This window comes from Macrobrachium rosenbergii, chromosome 20 (assembly GCF_040412425.1).
Source record: "Macrobrachium rosenbergii isolate ZJJX-2024 chromosome 20, ASM4041242v1, whole genome shotgun sequence".
Taxonomy (NCBI): Eukaryota; Metazoa; Arthropoda; class Malacostraca; order Decapoda; family Palaemonidae; genus Macrobrachium; species Macrobrachium rosenbergii.
Window position 1 is genome coordinate 47,745,197 of NC_089760.1, and position 19,865 is coordinate 47,765,061.

Consider the following 19,865-nt stretch of genomic DNA (forward strand, 5'->3'; position numbering starts at 1 on the left):
TCCCCAGACTAGCACCATCCCCAGGCTTGGCATGAGCCAGTATGGGGGGCTATATTGAAAAGAGACCTCAAAAATATTCTGGCTGGCGGGGGGGTCATAATAAGATCTCAATATTATATATAAAATGAGACCGGGTGAAACATGGGGCCTCCCTCAGAAATAGATTTTCCTTTGTCAAAATCCCTTTTCTGAGCTCGGCCACCGTGTCACCTGTTTTGAAATAGATCTTTGTCAGAGAATCATGCCAAGACTGCAAAGCTACAACAGAATACAAAAAGGTAACTGGAAAGACACACATGCTATGGAAAAATAGATTTAATAAAAATATCTCAACAATGAAAATTGGGCTTAACTATAGGTAAATACTGGTGACATAATACACCTCACATCAAAAGGGTACAATGAAATAGCAAACTTAACCTATAGGAACAAGGTAGAAACACTAACATATAGTACAATAGGGGAAAATAAAAAGGCCCCTATAATTCAATAGAATAACCAGTAATTACAAACTTAAACCTAAAAGCAATGAGATACAATTGAAAGACAAAAATATATGAGGTACATGAAGCAAAATAAAAACCGTTTCAGTACCTCTGACTAAATCTAAATCCACAACATATCAAATCCAAATCACAAGACAAGCAATAATCAGGTATACCAGTATCAGTATGAGGAGCAAGGCAGCGAGGCATGATCGATCCAGAAAGGCAGGTAGAGAAATAAATGAGGCAGGCAGGCGGGGGGGAAAGGAAAGGATAAGGATAATTAAAATGAGGAGATGACACTCCCCACAGCCACCGCAGCAGAGAAAATTTCAGAGCTTGAGTGATTTAAATAGTGGTTTAAACGCTAGAGGTGATTTCTATCCCATATACTCGGTAAGTTAAGCAAAATTCATATTATGAAAATAGATAGTAAAGGTAGCCACTGCACGTGAACCTTTGGGACTCAACGAAAGAGTTCCACCCTTTCCCTGATAAAAAGAGGACCCGACTTATACTGTGGAGTTCTTTGTAGATAAGACTTTAATGTATATAATGGACATAAGGATTGGTCCTAAGGGAGAGACACCACCTTCTAGGGGGACCACCTGTCCTGAGGGTCTTCATTTTAGCTAGGAACCTATGATCAGGGGAAAGGAGGACTTCTCCGGATGGGATATTAAAGAAATCAACATGATCATCACCTCTAGCAAGAGCCGATAGCTTTGAAATTCTGGCAACTGAAGCTAAGCTAACCAGAAGTACCTACTATAAGGCTGATTTAGCAACATCAATAGTGGCCGGGGCGAGGCATTTTTCAAACAAAGATCTAAAGAAAGTAACCGTTAGGTTAGTAGCTACAGTTTGAGCTTCAGATGCCTTCAAGAAAGATGTTAGTTCTTTGATGCTATGCATCATACTTTCTGAGAGTATAATCTCCCTTATCAGATTCTAGAAGCAGAGTGTTGTGGGGTCAATGTTTGCTCCTTTTCACAGCAAACATTATAAGGTCCGTAAAGCCTGGGCATTCTGAATTCTTAAGAAAGCAGACACAGCCTTGTTTGTACTACTTGGGTCAGACTGGATTTGGGTATCTGATGACACCGCAACTTGAGTTCCTGGAGCAGAGGGAACCAGTTGCTCTTTGGCCAAATAAGGGGCTACTAGAGCTAGATGGCCCTTGAATGACCTGAGTTTGTGCAGTACTCTCAAGAACAAGTTTATTGGGGGAAACAAGTACACCTTCTCCCAACAGTTCCAAACTATGGACATCGTATCTGTGGCAAAGGTCTGAGGATCCGGGATGGGAGCCACGTATCAGGAAGCTTGTAATTGTTCTTTGCAGCGAACAGATCCACCTGGAGCCCTGGAACCCGCGGCAAATTCAATTGAAGCGATTCCCGCCCAGAGACCACTCCGCGTCCAACGGAGTAGTCCTGGACAGGGAGACCGCCACTATGTTCCGCACCCCCGATAGATGGGTGGCTGACAAATGCCAACCGTGCTTGTTCGCCAGGGAGAAGGTAGCTAACACCACCTGGTTAACGCGACCTGATTTGGAGCTGCCCCTTTTGAAGCAACAAACCACCACTGCACTGCCCAACACAAGCCTGATGTGAAACTGGCCGGCGGGGCGGAGTTTCTTGAGAATTAGAAACACTGCCACAGCTTCCAAAGTGTTTATATGAAACTGTTGGAACATTGTAGACCATATCCCTTAGACTTTTTGTTGTGGTGAATAACCTCCCCAGCCGCTTAAAGAAGCGTCTGAGTGTATTACCAGAGCCGGAAGGGGGAATTGAAGTGGAACAGGCTTCGAGAGACCCTGGATGTGGACCACGGGCGGGGTCTACTCTCAAGGATTTGAGGGGAAGAGGGACTCTGTCTCTGAAACTGATGTCTTTAAGCTCGCTTTTAAGAGCAGGTCTGTCACTGAAGCAAACTTAAGAGGGCCGAGAAACCTCTCTTAAGTCCTGCGGAAGGTTACTTTCAGGGACTTTCTGGTAGAATTAGATTTCCTTCCGCTTGGCGGCGGAAGAGATAACCTGTTAATGAGGTTAGGTCCCACTTGATACCCAGCCAGTGAAACCGAGACTCCAGAGTCAGGCGGGACTTTTCCTTGTTCAATTGAAAGTCGAACGACCCCAAGAACTTCGGTCATCTAGAATCACTATTTGCTGGTCGGAAACTTTCTTGGGGACAGTGAAAAGCCTGCCTTGAAACTTGAGGTGCCTCACTTTCTTTATAGCTCATTTATTGAGTAGTTCCGTCACCAAGACCTGTAGGGCTTTTTGGAGGAAGGATGGTAAAATCTGGTCATGGGGGGGGACCCTGATCCAGTTCCAACCCAGACCTTTGGACACGATACTGTGTGTCCAGGGACTGAAGGGCCACTGGTCTCTGAACCAGTAAAGGTGTTCACCCACCTAACTGGTCTCAGTGAGAGGAAGCAGATTTGCTTCCTCTACCGTGGCCACTTTTTCCTCCGGAAGACAGGCTCAGCCCTGCCTCTGAAGGGGGCTCGACCTCTACCCCCTTGCGCTCCTATTAAGACCGTGAAAACCCCACGGCCCTCATAGGTAGGGTTGTATGCGGCGAGGAGACATACGTAGGTGCAGCAAGGGGTTGGGCTGGTTGAACCAGCACATACTGTTGGGGTTGGGCCTTGGAGGTGGATGGTTGGCTCACCGTTGAGAACGGGACTGCCTGAACAACCGCCTGATGCTGGGGTCTCCTGCGCTTCCTGTAACGTTTCCCAGGCCTATTCTGGGAACCGCTAAACTCGGAGGTCTTCAGTTTAAGAGCGGAGATACCCCACCGAGCGCAGACTCTGGTTGGTCCTGGTTGCTTCGCTCAGGACACCGGAGACTTCATCGTCTGGGAAAAGGTTGGTTCCCCAGAAAGAACTCCTCATGAGCCTGTCAGGTTCAAGACGAATGGTGGCATCAGCGAAGATGAACTTACGGCAGTTCATCTTTGCTACCATGAAGTCGAACAGGTCCGACTGAAACCCTGCTAACAGGGATTTAGTCAGAACCTGAAACAATGGTTCCTCTGAAAAGGAGAGGCGGTCGCTTCTGACAGGCACAGCGAGTTCAAAGACCGGCTCAACCGACACCGTGCTTGAACTCAGCCTTCAGGAGAGCTTCTGTGAGCTTAGGAAGCTGCTCTCTGAACTGGTTTTGACGCGCAATCTGGCGTCCAATTTACCGACAGTAAATGTGGACGGAGCGTTCCTCCAGAACTCGTCACCCCCGGGGAAGATTAGAGATGTAGGGTCTAATTCCTGAAGCTGAGGCAAGGGTTTGCCTTCCCAGCAACCCTGAGCGGTTGCAAAAGTAACTTTGTTCAGACAGGGGGTGGGTAGCCTACCACCAAGAGAAAACATATTTAAGCTGCCCTTGAAGGGGGTCAACTCCGTGTCCTCCGCCTGCCACCTGGTAAAAGTGCGCAGGAGAACGGATTGCGCCTGATCCCTAGGGAAAATCACCGTCTCCGTAGGGACCTCAATTGAGCGTACCCAGGCTTCCTCCGTCAGCCTAACGAAGCCTGGGTAGGAGGGCAAGAGATCAGCCGGGAAGAACTCCAGTTCTTCTAGACTCCTGGTACCTAGGCCTTCAATGGTCAAGGTGCCTTCATGCTGGACAGCACGAAGAGCAACCCGCCATGGGTTCCTTACGTCAAAAGGAGGGAGGGCAGCGGTGTCGGGGAACTGATAGTGCACCCCGGCACCACCGGAGCGCGACAAATCAGCGATCAGCTTCTCATGATCTTGAAGCTTCTCAGTAAGCTTATCTAGTTTTGTGTCTACCTCCGTGGAGAACCTCTTGAACAATATCCCCGCAAACGCCTCCGGGTCAAAGGCAGGCTGGCGAGGAGGGCTGGACTTGGATGCCCATCTACTCGCTCCTTTGCCCGGGGTACTCTGTTTGCTCCCGGAAGGCAAAGGGTCAGCACCCTTTGGCTTCGACGGGGGGAAAGGAGAGGCTTTTCGTGAAGACGAGGACTTGTAGCCCTTCGCCTTCAACGACGACTTCAACTTGGGGACAGTAGACTGAACTCTGTCCCTCAAGATAGCAGGTTTGGTGAAGGCCTGAAAGGAAGAGGATGATGAAGGAGGGGGATTACGGAGGGCGCCCGCCCCCACTGCCTCACTTACCTCAATACCTACCCCCTGGTCCTGCTCGGTGACCATCGGCTCGAGATCCAGGTCGAGCGCAGCGACGACTCTGTAATCCCCCGAGTGTAGGGGGTCCCCTTGCAAGGGCTGGGTCGCGGCCCGGATCTGGTCGATGATAGGTGCGGCCACATCAGAAGGTACGGCCGCAGTGATCCGGGCGCTGGGATAAAGCAGGTCCCTCAGCTTTTCATCGAGGATATAGGGTTTCCCCGACGGGACATTCCTCCCGAACCCAGCTACCCAAGCGCGGAGAGACCCCAAGGCCTCTTTCTTGAAGGACTCGTCAACCTGAAAGGGGGCAGAGTGTCAAAGAAGGGCTAATACCGTGTTTATATAAGAGCCAAATGTGACCAAATAACAAACTCTGACTAATGTGGTAAAGCGGAAGTAATTAGCTTACCGACTCGTCCTGGAGACATCCATACGATGCGAAGCAAACCTCACAGCCGTCCGGATGCCAGACGATCAAGTCATCAAGCCGGACTGCACAGCCAGCATGAGTCCGGCACACCACATGCCCGTAGGGTTGGTGGAGGATGGTGGCACATCCGGGCTCCTCACAACGAACAGTCTGTAAGTGTGAAAAGTACATGAATCTACCACTCTAAGAAACTTAAACTATGTAGGGATAAGTATTTTCATACCATACTACCGGAGAACTCCGGTGGAATGAAAAAAACCCGTCAGAGACGGACCTACTAAGCAAAGAAACTTAAAGTAAACAAATCAACCCGACAGCGGGTTAAGACAAAGCGCGGGGACAGTAAACATATGGTGAGCATCACCTCCCGACTGCCGGAATTTTCCGCGGAACGAGAGATGAATCAACGGGACTCTCACCACCAGGAACGCCAGTAATAAAAACGGCGGAACCTAAGGGAAGGATCACCGGGCTAAAATAAAATTAAAGTAAAATTCTCAACCCGGACGGCGGGTTAAGCGCCGGGAGCAGTAACAAACACATGGTAGCGAAAAATCTCCCGACTGCGGATTACTCCGGTGGAACGAGAGTTGAATCAACAGGACCCTTACCACCAGGAACGCCAGAAATAAAAACGGCGGAACCCAAGGGAAGGATCACCGGACTCTGATATAATATTAAAGAAATCAAACATATAACAACCCGACGGCAGGGTTAAGCCGCCGGGGACCAGCAACACTCATATATCTGTTACGGCGGGGTTAAGCCGTCGGGGACCAGCAACAAACATATGGTAAACAGAAAACCTCCCGACTGCGGAATACTCCGGCGGAACGAAAGAGAGTTGAATCGACAGGACCCTCACCACAAGGACCGCCAGTAATGAAACCGGCGGAACCCAAGGAAGGATCACCGGACTCTGATATAAGATTAAAGCAAACATATCAACCCGACGGCGGGTTAAGCCGCTGGGACCAGTAACAAGTGTATACACATAGAGGGTGGTAAAGAAACTAGTTAACAATGCCACTATGAGGTAGAGTCCCTCAAGTCCGGTACCATTACTACCGGAGATCCCAAGCCTCTATCGCTAGGGTACACAAGAAGGAAGAGGCAGAACACAACTGGACCCACATGGGCAGGTGTACGCGCCAATCAATTCCGACTAGAATGACCCAGACGCCTGAGGCGAATGCGGGAGGCAAAGGGAGGACCAGGGATGATGGGAGGGGAAGGATAACCCTGAAAATGTTCAAGACCCACTCGATCCGAGGAGAGCGGGAAAACGAAACATAAAGTCAAAACGGTTGTCACCAGGAACCATCCCTGGGAGGGAGCGAATCCCTCCACCAGGGAGGACCCAAGCACTCGGGAGAACATCGGGACCGATGTCACACCATGAGAGATGACAAGGAATTGACATAGGGTAGGCTAGGGAAGGGGAAAAGCTAAGTAAGGAAGGGCTTAGACCAGAGAAGAGGAAAACAGGAGACTAGGGAAGATGTGTACCCATCTCAACTGAAATCCCAGGCCGTACTAGGTAAAGTGATACCCAAGTAGGGAGAGCTCTAGGCCTGCCCTAACAGGAAGGGAAAAGGAAGTAGCCTATGACCCCCACTCAGACATCCTGTAATAGACACAGTCTATAAAATACGAAGGGGAGAATGAAAGGGAGGGATGTAGAACCAACAGGGGAGAGAAAAACCTGTGTTGAAGGCCAGCCAGAACCGTAAGGTAAGGGAATGCTAAAATAGCGTGGAGAGACACACCCAAGGGAAAACCTCTACCCCTCCGAAAAGAAGGGGAGGACAATGGGGTCTCACTCCACCACCCAAACAGGGTCGGTGGACGGAACAACAACAGAAACTCCCTCCATCTGCTGATCCCCTCCTCTCACCTAACCTACTCCAGGATACAAGGGAGAGAGGGAGGTCAAAAAGGCTACCAGGAAAGCCTAACCTTGCACTAGGCAGGGCTAGGACAGGGATGTTAACCAGAAATAATAAATAAATAATAAGTAAATAACCACCATTACTAAATATATACACTAGACATGATATCGGCTTGTGCTTGGCACATAGCCTAACCAACAAAGCGACAGGAAGTAAACAGATAGGACTGTACCTGACGCTCGCGGTAATAATGATAAGATTTAAATATAATAAAACATGACATCAAGCATAAACATAATAGAAATCTATAATGACCATAATTAATAGGAAAACATCCTGGGAGATACCTAGGCGGAAAATACTACGGGAACCTAAATGTAAGAACTCCTATGATGGGAAGTTCTCGAAATTAACTTTAGAGGATATCCCAAAGACCCAACCCAGGCAAGACCACCAGGATGAATCCTATTGGGGGAATGATAAAAAAAAGTAACCGACCAAGAGAAGCCCGAACAGAACAAGCTGAACGAGCGAACCTCGCGGTCGACATGGCTGACAAGGGGACGCCGCAGCGTCCCAACAAGATTCACGTATAATATCTAAATACGATGTAAAACAGCCAAACTTATCATAAAAACCCCACAAGAATATGGTACTTAACTTGGAAACAGTAAAGGTGCTTGACGACATGGTGAAATAAAGGCAATTCACGCCAAAAAACACAAGCCACAAACAAATCTGCGATCAAAACGAGTGCTAGAAATGGAATGAGTTCAGATGGCGCTGGAGTCGCCGCGTGGCGGGCTGGGGAGCGTGGGCGCTGGTACGGCCCCTCACTCTTCTCGGGGATATTGACATAGGGATGTCTATAGAGTGTGGCTCTGTGGTTGTGATTCCTTCACTCACCCTTGGTTATACCGACGTCTTCATTAGAAGACACTCGATCTGGGGCTAGTAACTCCAGCATTCCTGAAAACTTTTTTCTCTGGTATATTTAGCAATATTTATACCTAGAAATTCGAGTTAGTAATGGAATTTCACCGGGTGACACGGGGCCGAGCTCAGAAATATGCTTGTGTTCGGCGCATAGCCTAACCGAGGGAGGCGACAGGATGAGCCTGACGTCCCCACGGAACTAGACAATGCAGGTTAACAGCATGATGTCGAGCACTAGCAAAATAATAATAAAACAAATTAATATATAGCTAAACTTTCCAAGAGGAAACATCCTGGGGAGACGCCTAAGCGGGAATATAATGGGAACCCGATGCGGGAACCCCTAAGGTACGGATCAAAAACATTATTGTTAGAGAGAAACCGAAACAACCCAGCTTAGGAAAAACCACCAGGATGAAACCTAGGGGGAAGGATAAGACATGAGCCGACTAGGAAAAACCCAAACAGAACAAGCTGGACGGGTAAACCTCGTGGACAACATGGCTGGCTGGGGGACGCCGTAGCGTCATAACAAAGCCACGTATAATAATAAATACGAGCTAAGACAGCCAACTGATCATAAAACAACCCCACAATAAGATGGTACTTAACTTGGAAACGGTAAAGCTGCTCGACGACATGTTGCAGATGAAAATAAGCCAAATACGATGCCAAACAAAAAATGGCAAGCGTCACAATCAAATGCTAGAAATGGAATGAGTTCAGATGGCGCTGGAGTCGCTGCGTGGCGGGCTGGTGAGCATGGGCACTGGTACAGCCCCTCGCTCTTCCCGGGGATCTTGACATGGGGATGTCTATCGAGTGTGGCTCTGTGGTTGTGATACCTTCACTCACCCTTGGTTATACCGACGTCTTCATTGAAGATGCTCGATCTGGGGGTAGTAACTCCAGCATTCCTGAAAGCTTTTTTCTCTGGTATATTTAGCAATATTTATACCTAGAAATTTGTGTAAGAATGGAATTTCACCGGGTGACACGGGGCTGAACTCAGAAATCACGATAAATAGAAAAAGTTTGACCTTCGGTCAACTTTAACTCGACCGAAATGGTCGAAAACTGCAATTGTAAGCTAAAACAACTTACAGTCTAGTTATATTCAATCAATTACCTTCATTTTGCAACAAATTGGAAGTCTCTAGCACAATATTTCGATTTATGGTGAATTTTTGAAAAAACTTTTTTTATATCCGTGCGTTGCGAATTCATTCATCATATTGTGATGATATTTTCTTTGTGTTGCTTTGATCGTTTTACAATTTGTTATATACCAAAATCATCGCAATTTAGTGTACAATACAAAAAAAAAAAAAACTCATTAGCTTTAACCGTTTTGCTCACAGTGCGATTTGTATACAATTATATATGAAATTTTTTTTTGCACTGTCATATATTTCAATATTTATATATGATAATGATATTTTTTTTCATTTCTGATGGTTGCATACTAAACTTCAGGCAATGACAAAGAAAGGAGCCAAAATGAACTCTTAATCTTAAAAATAAGTGTGCTGTGATTTTTTTAAAAACTTTTTCCGCTTAGCGCTAACTCCCAAACGCCGCCGGCATACGGCAGACACTTTTGTAAATAGAGGCTCAGCGCCGGCATACGGCAGACACTTTTGTAAATAGATGCTCGGCGTTTAAGGGTTAATGTAAACACAGCAAAATTTCAATAACATATACAGTGAACCCTCGCTACTTCGCGGTTCGACTATCGCGGATTCACAACTTCGCGGATTTTTTCCATTACGTATGTATATTATAAGAGAAAATATATAGCGGATTTTCCGGAAATTTCAAAAATAGTCGCGATATATGAAGACCCAAATATTTCATTAATTCCATTAATAATTATTAATATCTGCTAGTACTGTTGGTTCATTGCATTATGACATATAATTCAGTACAAAATGAAATTAAACAAAAAGAGAATGTGATCATACGATAATTCATTATAGTACTAGTAAAATTAAACTGAACATGAAATGCTAATCAGATGCAGTCTGACATTGTCATATTTGAATGGTGTAAGGCTGCTGATGGCTACATATATACTAATTATAAAATACAAATGTAATGAATGTGCATCTTTTCCATGAATCTTTTGTACTGCATCCAATAATATTGTTTGTTGCAAAAATCACATCTCGAATAAACCTATACTACTACAACAAAAAAAGCATAAAATAGCGTAAAGTATATTTGAATTTGAAACTAGCATGTAAGATGGGCAGTGATTGGTTCCATTGGTGATAGATGACGAATCAGCTCCCAAGTTTGGTAATCTCGCCTGTGATTGGTGTTTTGACCATTTCTCCGACCCGCAGCAGCTTCCCTTGTCTCTGACCCGCAGCATCTTCTCGCTGCCACGCCGTTTCCGCTCTCTCTGTAGATAGATGCTGTTTACATTACCAGTGCTGTGCGTGACAGTGTGTGTTTGAAGTTGAACTTTTTTTAACTTTGTTTAACCCCTACAATGGCTCCCAAGCGTTCTGCTTCTGCTAAGGCTGGTACTGAGCCTAAACGCCAACGGAAAATGATGACGATTGCTGAGAAGGTGACACTTTCGATATGTTGAAGGAAGGGAGAAGTTCTGTGGGCCGTGGCCCGCCATTTTGGAGTGAACGAATCCACCGTTCGCTACATTAAGAAGGATGAGGCGAAGATTAGGAAGACGGCTGCCATCACCTTTAGCAAGTCAGCAAAGCGAGTTGTTACGGCTCGTAATAAAACGATCGTCCGTATGGAAGGTGCTTTGTCAATCTGGATTGCCGACTGCCAGAAGAAGAAAATAGCCTTGGATACGAACACCATCCGAACCAAGGCTTTGAGGTTGTATGAGAATTTCGCGGCAAAGGAACCTCAAGATGATGGCGACCACGCTGAAGAAGAAGAGGAAGACGACGAAGATGATGTAGATGAACCTCAAGCAGGGACATCCACTGATTCCCAGCCTCAGACACGACATTTTACCGCCAGCAAAGGATGGTTCGCCAAGTTTCAGAAACGCTTCGGCCTGAAAAGTGTTTCCCTGGATGGCGAGGCTGCTTCCGCTGACACGGTCGCTGCTGAAACTTACGCGAATGAGACGTTCAAGAATATTATCACTGAAGGTGGATACAAGCCCAAACAAGTCTTTAATATGGACGAGACGGGTTTGTTTTGGAAGAGAATGCCATCGCGAACTTTCCTGTTCAAAGAAGAAGCCAAAGCCTCTGGCTTTAAAGCATTCAAAGATCGTGTTACCCTTGTGATGTGTGGCAATGCTGCGGATTTTTGCTAAAGCCAGGGCTTATTTATAAGTCGAAAAAACCTCGTGCTTTGAAAAATAAAAATAAGAATCTCCTTCCCGTGTATTGGATGCATAATCCAAAAGCATGGATTACGAAGATGCTGACCTCCAACTGGTTCCGCCAGTGTTTTATCCCACAAGTCAGTAAATATCTCTTAGAGAAGGGCTTGCCATTTAAGATCATTCTCCTGTTGGATAATGCTGGTGGACACGCTGACTGATCTTTCGCATGAGGGCATTCAGGTTGAGTTCCTGCCACCCAACACAACGCCCTTAATTCAACCGATGGACCAGGGGTTATCAGGGCGTTCAAGGCCCTCTACACGAAGAATACCTTGGCGGACCTCGTTGCGTGTGTGGATGCCGCCCAAGAAGATGAGGATGAAACATTCAATTTGAAGGCGTACTGGCGGCAGTACACAATTGCCACGTGCCTTCAGAACATCCAGAAGGCACTGCAAGAAATGAAATCTGCTACCATTAACGCGAGCCTGAGGAAGTTGTGGTCCGAGATTGTTTACGATGACGAGGGATTTACGCCTGCCGAGATTCAACACTCTGCAGTACGGAAATCTGTGCAGTTGGCTGCGATAATTGGAGGTGACGGGTTTGGCGACATGACGACGGAAGACGTTGGACGAGTTGTTGGACTGCCATTCCCAGCCGCTAACTGACGAGACCTCAAGACCTGACAAAATCAGCCAGTGAGGAAGAAAATGAACCACAAGAAGAGACCCAAGAAGTTGTCGAAGAAACAGGCTTAACATTAGAACGGCTTGCCAAGCTCTGCAACCTAGCGAAGGAGCTGAAAGAATTGTCACAAGAATGGGACGAGGATATGGTTCGTTCTCTGCAGTTCTGCAACAAAATCGATGAAGACATGACTCCCTACAGGATGCTCTTCGATCGAAAAAAGAAGCAGCGGCAGCAACTTCCGATCACAATGTTCTTCCAGCCTCACAAAAAAGAGCCAGTTCCTCCTGCTACTATGCCTTCGGAAGAAATTGAAGAAGTGTCCCAGGAAGAAGTTGAAGAGGTGTCCCAGGAAAAGACACCTCAGTCTGAAGAGACGTAAAATACAATCATTGGCTGCACAGTAGAAGACATCATCAGCTTCATCGTCATCATTTCTACTGTGCAGCAAGTTCATCGCCATCATCATTCAAGTTTTTCTTCAACTTCTTTCATGGTGGGTACAGTAACAATCTTTATTTCTTTATATACTTTAATATTCTAACATTTTAATATTAGTGCCTGTTTTAGATTAGGTACTGTACATGCATTAAGTGTTCTGTACATTAAAGGGTGGTTTGTTAACAGTACATACGAGGAGGGCTTTATTGTAACTTCCAACTCTATCGTGGTGAGTAAAATACTGTACAATTGTACAGTATGCACCATAACAATCTTTCTATTTTTTATGTTCACTTACTGTTTTATTGCTTATCATTTGTGCCTGTGTACTGTATGTACGTATTGTAGATATCTGTACATTACTGTAAAGGGTGGTTTGTTAACAGTACTATGTAAAGGGAGGGTTTTAAAAGTCTGAATACTTTAAATAAATACTGTAAATATGGTGTCCCTACTTCGCGGATTTTCAGCTATCGCGGCCAGTTCTGGAACCTATCTACCACGATAAACGAGGGTTCACTGTATTTGTTTTTCTTAAAATTACTTCACCCAAGCCACCTCTTCGCAAATGTAAAGAACTCGGGATGCTGGATGCTGTGTACCCAGACCAATGATACTCGAATTTCCTCAGCGCTCATTGGCTGTTCACTTGGCATTGATTGGCTGAACATTCACGACCAACTTGCGAACATGGAATTCTGGGAGACCGCATCTATGGCATCCTTCTCAGTTCATGTGTAGTTCACAGCATCTTCTTACCATGTGAAATTGCGCTTCTTTGTGTTTGGTTTCTTGATCTTTGTGCATCAGCGATATTCGGCCCTAAAGTGCCTCCTAAAAAACGCCCTGCTCCTTCTAAGGCTTCTGGCAAAGAGTCTACAAAGAAAGGAGACGGTTATGAAACTCGAGGAGAAGGTGAAAGTTCTTGATATGTTAAAGAAGGGCAAAAGTTTTGCTGTGGTTGGCTGCCATTTTAATGTTAAAAGAAGAAAGAGGCAGAGATACGAAAGTGTGTGAGTATGAGTTACTTCAGTAGTGCAAAGACAGTTGCAACAGTGCGGGGTAAAACAATCATGAAGATGGAATCTGCGTTGGCATTCTGGACAAAGGACTGCTGGAAGAAGAACATGCCTCTCGACTCCAACATCATTCGCAAGAAAGCGCAACAACTCTACCAGCAGTTATCAACTGCTAAGGAAGGCGACGACATAGTACAGGCAGAGGAAGGTGTTGAATAAGGGGAATTAGAATTCTTAGGCTTCGATGAACCAGTGCCTACAGAAGCAGAAGAAGAAGAAGAAGAAGAAGAGGAGGAAGAGCCCCAAGTAGGACCATCATTAGCGCCTCAAGGTTCCCAGTCCAGCAGGGGGTGGTTCCACCGATTTCAAAAGTGGTTTCACCTAAAGTCTATTATTGTACTCTGCATGGGGAATCAGCCTCTGCAGACATTGAAGAAGTCACGAAATATCCGGAGACCTTCAAGAAAATCATTGAGTAGAAGGCCCAGAAGGATAGGGTTACCCTCATCATGTGTAGGAATGCAGCTGGTTTCATACTTAAACCAGGCCTCATTTACAAGGCTGCAAACCCCAGGGCCCTTAAGAATAAGAACAAGGCATTGCTTCCTGTGTTCTGGATGCATAACCCCAAGGCCTGGATCACCAAAGTCCTTACAGAGTACTGGTTCCATCAGAGCTTCATCCCTCAAGTTGGGCAATACCTGAATGACTTGGGCATGGAGTTCAAGGTGTTGCTGATCATGGATAATGCTGGTGGCCACCCTTTCGGTCTTTACTACAAGGGAGTCCAGCTTGAGTTCCTCCCTCCCAACACCACCTCTCTCCTCCATCCTATGGACCAGGGCGTGATCCGTGCCTTCAAGGCACTCTATACTGGGAACTCCCTCCAGTACCTTGTGAATGCAATGGACAATGACAGTGAATTTAAGCTAAAAGACTATTGGCATAAATTCACGATTGCCACATGTCAGACCATCATCAATTGATCACTGAATGACATGAAGAAGGAGACCCTGAATGCATGCTGGAACAAGTTGTGGCTGGAGTGTGTTCATGACTACAGGAGCTTCTCTCCTGAAGAAATTCAACATTCGGCCATTAATAAGGCTGTCCAGTTTGCGAGGATTCTAGGTGGAGAAGGCTTCAAGGACGTCATCGAGGATGAAGTCGGCACCCTCATTGATGCCCACTCTGACCCCCTGACAGACCAGGATTTGGAAGACCTGACAAAGTCTGCCAGTGAGGAAGAAGTTAAGTTAAGTATATCTTAGTTTAACCAGACCACTGAGCTGATTAAGAGCTCTCCTAGGGCTGGCCTGAAGGATTAGATTTATTTTATGTGGCTAAGAACCAACTGGTTACCTAGCAACGGGACCTACAGCTTATTGTGGGATGCGAACCACATTTTGACGAGAAATTAATTTCTATCACCAGAAATAAATTCCTCTAATTCTTCATTAGCCGGGTAGGAGAGTCGAACGCTGGGCCAACAGCGTGCCAGGCGACAGCTCTATCCACCCCTCCAACGAAGAACTCAGTGAGGAAGAAGATACACCAGGTTCAGGGGAGGAGCAGGAGGAAGAGGAGGGGAGCCTGACTTGGGAACATCTGTCCCACGTTAAGAGAATGATTAAGGATACGCAGGAGTATGTTTCAACATGGGATCCTTATATGGAATGCTCCTTAAAGTTTTCAAACATCCTTGATTTAGCATTGGAGCCCTATAATCAAGCCCTCACCACCATGAAGAAGCAGCAACAGCAGCTGCCTATCACCATGTTCATCAAACGGACGAAGAAGGCCCTCCATAGCCTCCCAAATCACCCGGAAGTAGCCTCTGAATCACCTGAAGAAGTGCCTCAACGCCTGAAGTAGTGCCTCCCAAATCAACTGAAGAAGTGCCTCCCAAAGTACCTCCTTAAGGTGAAGAGGTCCCCTCAGATGAGTTGTAACTCCTCTGCTTTGCTGTGCAGTCATATCTTCGTCATTCATCGGACTGCACAGCTAATTCATCATCATCATCTTTAATCAGCATTCATCACTGATGAGTACCCGTATGATTTACGTACGTGGTAATCTTAGTATGTACGTAGTATTAAATTTTTTTAAATGTGCATACGTATTTATTTTATTTTTTTGTCTCTCTCTGTTTGTGAGTTACGTATAAATACCAATGGTTCCCCTCTGAAAGAAAATGGGACAGCTTGTAACAGTATGAAAGAAAATGTACATGGCTGAATACGTAGGGGGGGACTGGATTATTTTCACCTACAGCTGTAAGCCATACAGTACATACGTATATTTTTAACGATAAAATGTTTAAGATGGCTTGGAAATTATATTAATAATAATATATCAAAGATTAATACAGCAATAAAGTAATAGTTTAATGTATATTTGTTGTAGGCTGGTATTTTTAGGCATGCTTTGGTGTTTGACCTTTCATGGTAGAGTTATAAACATTTTTAGAGGGGGGCGTTCTAAGTATTCGTGGGTTTTAGCTATTCACGGGTGGGTCTGGAATGCATTCCCCACGAATACGGGTGGCTTACTGTATAGCACCACTACCTCACAGTCACAGTTGTTGGATAAATGTGTCTGATTTAGTTTTGTTTTATTATTTTTATATCCTATCAACACACACTGACTTACCTATCACTGTTACTGGTTACCAGTTGCAACTAGCTGCAAGCAGTACTAGTTCACTACCACAATGATTGAAAACTGTCTGATATAGTTATATTTTAGTAAGTGTATTGCATGCTAGCAGCCAGTCACATACTGTTTCCCTGTGAAGTACTAGTTCCTGTCAACACTACCGCATAGTGACATACTCTCATTAATAGAAAATTTTGTCTGCTCCAGAAGGGGTATGTGACCAGTACTGAAAGACTTCAAGGGGTACATAATATTAAAAAGGTTGAGAACCCCTGTCCTAGACAGTGTGACAGTTGGTACCTTTCGGGAAGTGCAGCTCCTTCTAATTCAATCATACTGTCAATCCTATAGATATCTTTGGGAAGGAAGAGCATTTTTAATCATTCCACCTTATGCAGTCACTCAGTGTGACTACAGATTCCCTGTTGAGGCAGACTATGTCTTTAAGTGCATGTTGGTCAGATGCTCGTTACAAGGGACTGCCAACCTGTTTCCACATTTGGAAGTGGACCTGCTTTGCTAGACAAGGGAACTATTAACTCCAGTGTATGTGTCTCCAAACCTGGATGTTCTTACTCGTAGGGCATTCTGTTCATTCCCTCCATTGTTCCAGATTTTTGAAAGAGTTGAACAGTTTGTTAATCTTGAATGGAAACACTGCCTGGTAGCCCCAAATTGGCCCAACCATCATAAGTTTATTCCAATAAAACAGCGGATGAAGATATCAGTTTCGTTGGCATCAGTTGTTCTAACCACATGTGGACCTGTTGAAGAGGGAATCCCTCATTCTTCTTGGAGAACTCAGTATTATTGATAAGATACAGTAAACCTCCCGTATTCGTGGTCTCACTATTTGCAGACTCGTGTATTTGCAGATTTCTCTGTGGAATGTATCTACTCATTATTCACGGAAAATTTGCCCATTCGCTGTATTTTTCACTGAGAAATGCTCACTAATTACTGTATTTTCCTATTTTCATGACTAAATGCACTTTTTGTGATAAAAATATTAAAATACTCAGGTATGAGCATTTTAGAGTTTTTTTTGTGTTTAAACTATCAAAATAGGCAGTTCTAAGTGTTTTTAGAGGGGTTTTAAGTCTTCACAGATTTTAGCTATTTGCAGGGGGGGTGTGTGTGGTATGCATCCCTATGAATATGGGGCTTTACCGTATTTACTGTATTATGCCATCCAGGTCATTTCAGGTACCTGGATGTCATCTGCCTTCTCAAATGGCACTTTTTGCACCATCGTTAATTGTTTAGGCAGAGGGGTTATACTGGATCCCTCCCTTACATATTCAATTAAGTAACCCTAGAGCTATACAAGTAACACATATTTGGGTTCTTTCTCCATCCTTCATTGTTAATTCCAAATTGGAATCCTGAATGAATGAAGGTTAGTAATCACTCTGCATGACTTTACAATAGACCAGTTATTCATGTGGGTTGTTGGGATTCTTTTATGTGCTCCTTTGAGGATGAACTGTTGCTAAGCTATCAGAAAATAAGTTTTGACATAGGAAAAACCTATGTTTTGTAGCTGCAGCAAGTCTTCAGACCCATCGACTTTCCCAGATGAAAATACATGGGAATTTGATGCTGTTTTCTTTCACTGACTTGACAAATAGTGTTGAACTTGGCCGACTCGAGCGCTGTTTCCTTGTGTGTGTTAATGGTAATGGAAAAACCATGGTAATTACTGTAGGCAGGGAAAAGAGCCCTCCTGCAATGAGTCCATTTTTACTCTTACCACTGATAACAACCACTATTCTGGCCAAGACTAACTCAGAGAATTCCTTGGTATTGGTTGGCCTGTCTTAAGGCCACCACTGATGTTCAGTCATACCTGCGCAGTTATGCCTGCTCAGTCGGTTTATGAAGGCAGACCTTCAGCACTAACGATACAGGCAATACTCTCGCTGTAATTGGCTTGCTGATAGCATAAGAAAAAAAAATAAATAAACGTCGAGTAAGACATCCAGTGCAAGAGTGGTTTAAGAAAAAATTCAATACTCCCATGTGAGTTTGTTAAAAGAATTTAAATTTGACCCTAAGGACTTTTATAATGTTTATTGAATATTTTATGAATGAAGGAAGAGTTCCATGGGAAGATAATAATTATGTTAGTTAAGTTCCTAATTGTTTGTTTTAATTTCAAACTTGACATATATAGGCCGATTATTGTTTTTCTCTGTTTCATTAAAATGCTCAATACTGATTTGTTTTCATTGTAGGAATGACCTTATGATGTGTTACGAGGAGTAAACACCCTTAGTTTACTACTGTTCCATTGTTTCATTTGTGTGTGGATTAGTCTAATTTCATTTCAGAACTGGCTTTCATGGGATGTGAGCAATGAATAACCATACATAGTCTGATATTGTTTTTTTTTTATCAGAAAGTTCAATATTATTTTGTTCTCATTTTAAAAATGAATTACATATATGATGCATAATCATGAATAGATGTATTATAGTAACAGATTAGACCTATGTATTTTTATGATTATCATCTTATATATATATATATATATATATATATATATATATATATATATATATATATATATATATATATATATATATATATATATATATATATATATATATATATATATATATATATATAAATATATATTTAAATGTATATATATATATATATATATATTTAAATGTAACTATACTTGTATGTATGTAAACTTGTGCTCTGTAATGAATATTTTTTCTAATTTCAAAACTGACTTGCATAGATGGTTTACTAGCTGACCAACCCAGAGCTGCCGGGGAAAACTCTGAATGACAGTCAATCATTTACCTCAGAAAGGAAGTAACACATGGTGTGGTTTTGATTAATATGTTTATTTAAAGCAATGAATTCTAGACAATTATTTTTCAAAGGAAGTAAAAGCATTTTCAATGGTAGTACACACAGTTTACATGACAAAAGAATTCAAAGGAGATGCAGGAAAATTTCTCTAAGCATGGCCGCAGTTCCAGTCACATTACTCAGCTCGGCATTGAATGGGAAAGTGTACGAACCTACATTCCCAACACTCCATGTTTCACACTAGTTCAAAATGCTTTGGTATGGCTGGGTATTTGCTGGGACCTGCAATAAATAAAGTACTCTGGAAGGCATGTGTACAGGTTTGAAACGTACGCAAAAACCTTCCTTGGGCCAAATGAGGGCCGCATGCAAAATTTCGCCTAGATCAGTCAAGCAGTTTGGATTTCTATAGAGCACAAGTTTACATACATACAAATACAGCTACATTTAAATATACGTAAGATAATCATAAAAACACATAGGTTTAATCTGTTACTATAGCCTTTGAATTTTACTTGCCCAAGCAGTCTCATTCATTTGGATTTCAATAAAATCTATGAGAGATTCAGGAATGATGCTGCCACTTTCAGCCTTCATTATACACAGTTATTTTTCCTGTGGAAAATTGCAAAATTATAAATTTACGTATATTATTCTGTTGTCCATATCAATTATTAAAAATAAGAAGTAAATCCGATACATAATTAATTTATAAAGACTTTTAAATTTAATATAACTCAACATTCTGTTCCTGACTGGTACATACTATCGACTGAGATGAGCCATTTGCTCAGGTTGCCTGCTAATGCGAGAAAAACTGTGCAGGTTGTTTGCACTAATGTTCAGTTTTGCATGCAGCAGCAAAAACTTTTGCCACTTCAGTGTAAGATTCTTGTGAAAATTACCCATTCTGACATCTTACATTCCCTTTTTTTCAAGGATTCTATGTAGTTTTTGTTATGGTTTTCAACATGGTGGTGTGTGTGTATTTTATGTTT

The 19,865-nt window shown here is 43.7% G+C and overlaps 1 protein-coding gene across 2 annotated transcripts in view; it reads left to right on the forward strand.

Moving 5' to 3' along the window:
- The window catches only part of LOC136849338 (ubiquitin-protein ligase E3B), a 961,194-nt gene that overhangs the window by 218,001 nt on the left and 723,328 nt on the right, over window positions 1-19,865 (forward strand). The window lies entirely within an intron of this gene.